We start from the raw sequence: 6,000 nt of genomic DNA, 5'->3' as shown, positions 1-6,000 counted from the left end.
GCCAGGACAAAGAGGGGGAGGGGACAATAAAAAACACTGCAGCAGTCAGGCTTGGTATTAACTTTAGTTGTTGTTTTTTCCTGTCGTTGTGATACAATTGTTTGTATAATACAAGTATTGATAGTTATTTGACTGTCTTTAGCATGGGGTGGTACTTGGTACTTTGAGAATATTCATGTGTCCATCCACTATGTTATAATGATTCAGACATCACACAGGGCCGACCTGAGCTCGCTTCACTTTACAATGCCCAGACTTACCACATTCTTCCTGTTCCTTCCCAGCTTGACTACATTCCAACTATTGACCCCAGGCATCTCTCTCTCTCTCTCTCTCTCTCTCTCTTCCTCTCAGTATAAGAATTCAGAGGTGTTTCAAAGGTATGCTTAAAAGGTGATCTTGATAGGTAATGATTTTTGCAATCTGCCTTCACTATCCTGTAATAACCACGCTCTCCAATCATTCTCTTGTTTTTCAATGTGTAAGTGTTTTGATGTGCTTTGATGACATTTGTATTAATTACGTGAAACCAACAATATTTGCCTACACAGAAGGGGAGACTGTAAACAATCCATGTTATTTTGACAGTCCAGTCGAAGGCTCAGTTGAATAAACAGCGACGGCACTTTCCAAATAAAGAGCCTACACCTGTGGCCGCATATAAAACAAACAAACACAATCTCCGACACCGTTAAGTGTGAAAACATGACCTGCGATGAAAGTCACGATTTGTTCTGTCTTAAAAAATATTCTCAATGACACTTTTCCCCTGTTGGTATTTAATTAACTGAAGAAAAAGTATTAAAAGTAAGAAAGATTAACACAAAGTGTGAACTCTAAGGTGAACATGTCTACGCTCACGTTTAGGTGTGTGCATATATTTTTGTCAAATACTGAAGAAGATAGAAACAGTGAGAGATGGAGAGAGAGAGAGAGAGAGAGAGAGAGAAAGAGAGAGCGCTCATGGGTAGGAGGGAGTAGAAGGCTGTGACACAGGAGACATTGTGGTGGGCGCACTGAGCCCTGAGGCCGCGGCCACACTCGGCTCTTTGTTGTTTTCTCTCTGTGCGAGACGAGGCCGAGCACTTTCCTGCGAGGAGGAGGGATTAGTATTACACGGCCTCCTTCTCCAGCTGCACACATGACCAGCACCACAGGAGAGCCCCCCCCCCAAAGACAGCCCAAAAAGACTGGACAAGGGGGTGGGGGGTTGGTTGGGGGAGCCAGAGATAGCGAGGAGAGGGATAGAGGAAAAGGAGAGAGAGAGAGAGTGAGAGTGAGAGAGAGAGAGAGTGAGAGTAAGTGAGAGTGAGAGTGAGAGTGAGATAGAGAGAGAGAGTGAGAGTAAGTGAGAGAGTGAGAGTAAGTGAGAGAGAGAGAGAGAGAGAGAGAGATGTCCGGTTTCTCAGACACTGAGGAATGTTGCAGCCTGTGCAAGCAATTCAAACAGACACGCTGTCCACAACACATCACCTCTACCCATTGACTCAACACCCTCTCATGCAATCACACGCATTTATCGAAACATTCCTCCATCTCCTTACTTTTTCATTACCTTGCCATGCCTTTGAAAAATTTTGGCATTTCATTCCATTTCAAAAATTTTACAGCTATTATTTCATCCTCGTGTCTTTTCTGTCTGGTTTCCAACAGTCATCCCTGCGTGTCTTGAACACATTCTCTCTCTCTCTCTCTTTCTCTCATCAGATTTTTATTGCTCTGCACACGTCCACTCCCCCACCCCCACCTTGGCCCCCGCTGTGGCCAGATTTTGGGGCATGTCCTGCCTCGCAGTCTTCTCCCTAGAGCATATGGCCGACACAGTAAAGCTCCCTGGCTGACTGACAGGGCTTGAGGGTCTCACCTCTCCTCTCTTGCCCAGCAGCTGAGAAGAGGAGAGGAGGAGAGGAGGAGGAGGAGGAGGAAGAGGTGGAGCAGGCATAGGTGTGACTCATCCAGTGTGACTCTACTTGTCTCATCCTTCCATGTAAAGGCACGCCAGTAGTCCACAGCCCAAACCCTGTCTCCAATGCTTTAACAATGTACACGATCTTATGTGGCAAAAAAACTAAAACGTCAAAATAGTGATTCATTTAATAATTTCACAATACAGTGTAAAAGATGTCCAGCAAAATGTCTTTATGAATAAACATGAGACCCTGTGCGAATATCTGGCTTTGAAAAAGCACCGATTTGTTAAATGATTTTCCTCATACATATAATGGATGTGCCATGAAAGTCAAAGCTGATGTGGTCAGTTAAAAAGCAGTAATATTAAAGCCAGCATTAGATTGCCATCTAGTGTCAGAAGAGAACATTACAAGATGTGTACATGGAAAGAAGAAGCCTAACCTTATCCTGGGGTCATATCTGATTGGTGTTTAGTGCTTGTTCAGAATCATTGAAAATAGAATTGTATTAATGATTATTTAGATTTTTATCCCCAGAAAATGTCAAATATTCAGCCTTAAGAGCCACATCCATCATGATTTTTTTCTAGTAATCTTGGCAATTGACAAAGCAGTAGAACTGGCAGGACACGAGTTTCAAAGCTGCATCTGTGGCTGGTCAAAGATAAAAGCAGAGATTTTAAGAACAAGAAAATGAGATCCTCCAGGGCAGGAAAAATGCTTGAAGGAGATCGGCAAGAGGCCTCGCATTGACCATTACCTTGTAAGAGGTAGGTCAAAGCTCAAACTTACCAGGCCCACTAACAAACATGAGTCCAGAGCCCTACCAGACATGGCCATGAGTAGAGAGGAAGATGGAAGGATGGAAGCCTCAGATCTTGTGGCCTAAATCATGCCAGAAGAATGAGCGGGAGATCATCAACACACATCTTCTTCATCCTCTAAAAGGACTGTAGCAAGAAAACTGGAGAAGATGGGAGACACCACATACACATATGAGGCAGAGAGATATGGGGTAAAGGTAAAGAGAAAAAACAGAGGTCAGAGGAGGAGATCGAAAGACTTGGGAAGGATAGAATACAGCAAAGAAAAACAGCGGAGGGGGCCACAGATGGGTAAAGGAAAGGACTCCGCAGGCAGAAGTAAAGCAGGACCTGACAATGCTGTGAAAAACCTTCCATGTTCGTCGAAAGCCTCTTTACCGAGGAGAAGAGCGGGATCCTTAGAGTACCTGTAAGGGAACTGGAGGAACACCTGAGGAAGACCTACTCTGACAACCAGAGGTATGAGCCAATCTCCAGGCTGAATGACACGCCACCATTTCAACCACCTGTGTTTATCAGATGGACACAAGGCCGCCTAGATGGAATGAGGTGGAGAACACAGTAAAACCAGCCAGATCAGCATCTGCCCCAGGGCCCAATGGCGTTCCATATAGGCTCTATAAGAACATTCCCAGAATCCTGAAATACCTCTGGAAGCTAATGTAAGGGTGGGAGGGATCCTAATTCCTGAAGAAAAGAACTCCTTCACATTCAGCCAGTTCTGACAGATCCAACTCCTTCACATCCAGCCAGTTCTGACAGATCCACCTCCTGAATGTGGAAGGAAAGATCTCTCAGCATTGTCGCAGAGCAACAACTTCGTTGACACATCAGTGCAGAAAGCAGGAATACGTGGTTTGTAAGGATGTCTGGAACACACAAATGGCCTCTGGCACCAGATACAGATGTGGTTTTCCTAGATCTCGCCAATGCCTATGGGTCGGTGCCTCATGAGACTCTATGGACAGCTTTCAACTTCTCTCAGGTCCCAGAGGTGGTCAAAGCTTACTTCCAGGATCTCCAGTCACAACACAGGGCAGCACCACTATTTGGCAGCACCTTGAGACAGGCATAAGACCGGGCTGTGCCATTTCTCCCCGGGCATTCATCATGGCAATGTAGCTCATAATCCGAGCATCACGATTGGTGGTCAGAGGGGAACACTTGAACAATGGGCTGAGTCTTCCTCCAGTCCAGGCATACATAGATGACATGACAACAATAACAACAACTAAAGCATGCATCAAACACCTGCTAGAGAAATTCCAGGGAAACATCAAATGGGCACGGACGGAGATCAAGTTTAATAAATTCTGCGGGATTTTCATTGTCAAAAGCCAGCTCACTGATGAAATGTTCCGCTTTTACAATGAGCCAGCACCAACTGTCCTGGAGAAGCCCATCAAAAGCCTTGGATGATGGTACAACGCAGACCTCAAAGACAGCGAGCAGGTGGAACAACTAAGACAGAATACAATCAGCAGCCTCAAGCAAATCAACACTGCTCTCCCAGGGAAGCTGAAAGCTTTGGTGTTTTCATTTCAGACTGCTGCTCCGAATCATGTGGCCAATTGCCATCTACAAGGTCACCCTATCTCATGCAAATTGGCTAGAGCAGTCGTTCTCAAAGTGTGGTCCGCGGTGGTCCGTAATGGTCCGCGACGGCAAAAAGTAAAGTATTGCGACATTTCTAACATAGGCTACAACTCAGAACGAAGAGAACACAGTCAGTATTAGCCTAATCTATTAAAGAGTTGCCTAATCTATTAACAAGGTCATGGATTGGTGGTTTAAGAGAAAATTAAATGAGAAAGCCTCTGACAGACAAGGAGACGGTGCAACGGCGAGATGGTTCAGCCGCAGTGGGCATCATCCCGCCGCGGAGCTGCATTCAAACAGCGTTTTTTTCTCCCACTGCGGAGACAGCAAGATGATACCTATATTATGTGTTGTGTGACGTTGGATAATGACAACTCTTAATTATGAAAAGTTGACTACTAGGATGGCTTTATTAATGCCAGTCGGCTAGCCTACTGTTGGTATGGAATTACTGCATTCGCGTGGTCGGTATGCGCATTGGTTGTGTTGTGTGATACATTGGCGTGTCTGAGTGTGTGATGGGAGTATGAGGCTGTGAGCGAACTATAGTTTGTAACATAACCAAGTCACGCATGGAGCAGGGTTCCAGATGCTTTGCCTAGCGCATCATATCTATAACTAGCCTACCGGTACGTAAAAAAGGAGTGCCGACCCTTGAAAATCATGTGCCGCTAACAATTGTCTGGCGCCAGGTCTGGGTAGAAGGCCTGTTGTTCCGGGGATATGCTATTCAGTTAGATGGTCCGCGAGTTTTTTTTTATTGGCTAAGTGGTCCTTGGTCTGAAAAAGTTTGAGAAACACTGGGCTAGAGAGACTGGTGAACTCACAAGTGGGAAAGTGGCTTGTGGGAACTGAGGTGCCTCTGCAGCTTGGGGCTTTATGGGAACTCTCACTGCCAATCTCTAGCCTGGTGGAGGCATACAAGTGTGCCAAAGCAAGGCTGGAGATGACTCTCACAGAATCAAGGGACTCAATCGTGAGAGGTGTCGCTCCAACCCTAGCAACAGGGAAGAAATGGACCCCAGCCTCAGCAGTACTGGACACAAAATCTGCCCTCCGACACCGGGATATAGTGGGCTACAGAGTGAGCTGTGGACTATGGAGTTAAACAGGTTGGGCTTCATCAGAGACATTTGATGTCCTGCCCTCTCCCACAAACTTAAGTCTTCGGCTGGGAGAGCTTGTCAGCCTGTCCCCTGAGTGCAGTTCCTGACTCAAGCTCATCTTTATTGTTTGCAAAACCAGCCTAATACAAGGCAGATGCACCTAGCAACACAACCAACTCTGAGGTGTTTGGCAGCTGAACTGGCGCACAAGAGAGTAATCACCATGCGGCCTGATGCCCAGACACAACTACCATCCTTCAGCGGGGAAGGAGAGAAACTGGGGGCCTGCGTCTCGCCCCCGCCAACTCATGGCCACGGACCGCAGCCAGGGACTGGGAAATGTGTGTTGACCTAGGCTCACCTTCCAATCCAAAATTTCAACAGTCCAACCAGCGACCGGATCTGGTCCTTTGGTCCAACTCCTGCCGGCGTGTCTTCATCATTGAGCTGAAGCTCCCCTGGGAGGATGCTGTTGATGAGTCATTCAAATGGAAAAGGCTGCGAAACGCCAACCTTGCAACTGAAGTGGAGGAGCGAGGCTGGAATGTGAAAGTGCAGTGA

This window comes from Clupea harengus, chromosome 8, assembly GCF_900700415.2.
Source record: "Clupea harengus chromosome 8, Ch_v2.0.2, whole genome shotgun sequence".
Taxonomy (NCBI): domain Eukaryota; kingdom Metazoa; phylum Chordata; class Actinopteri; order Clupeiformes; family Clupeidae; genus Clupea; species Clupea harengus.
The sequence above is the reverse complement of the archived record's forward strand: the minus strand, read 5'-3'. Positions refer to the sequence as shown.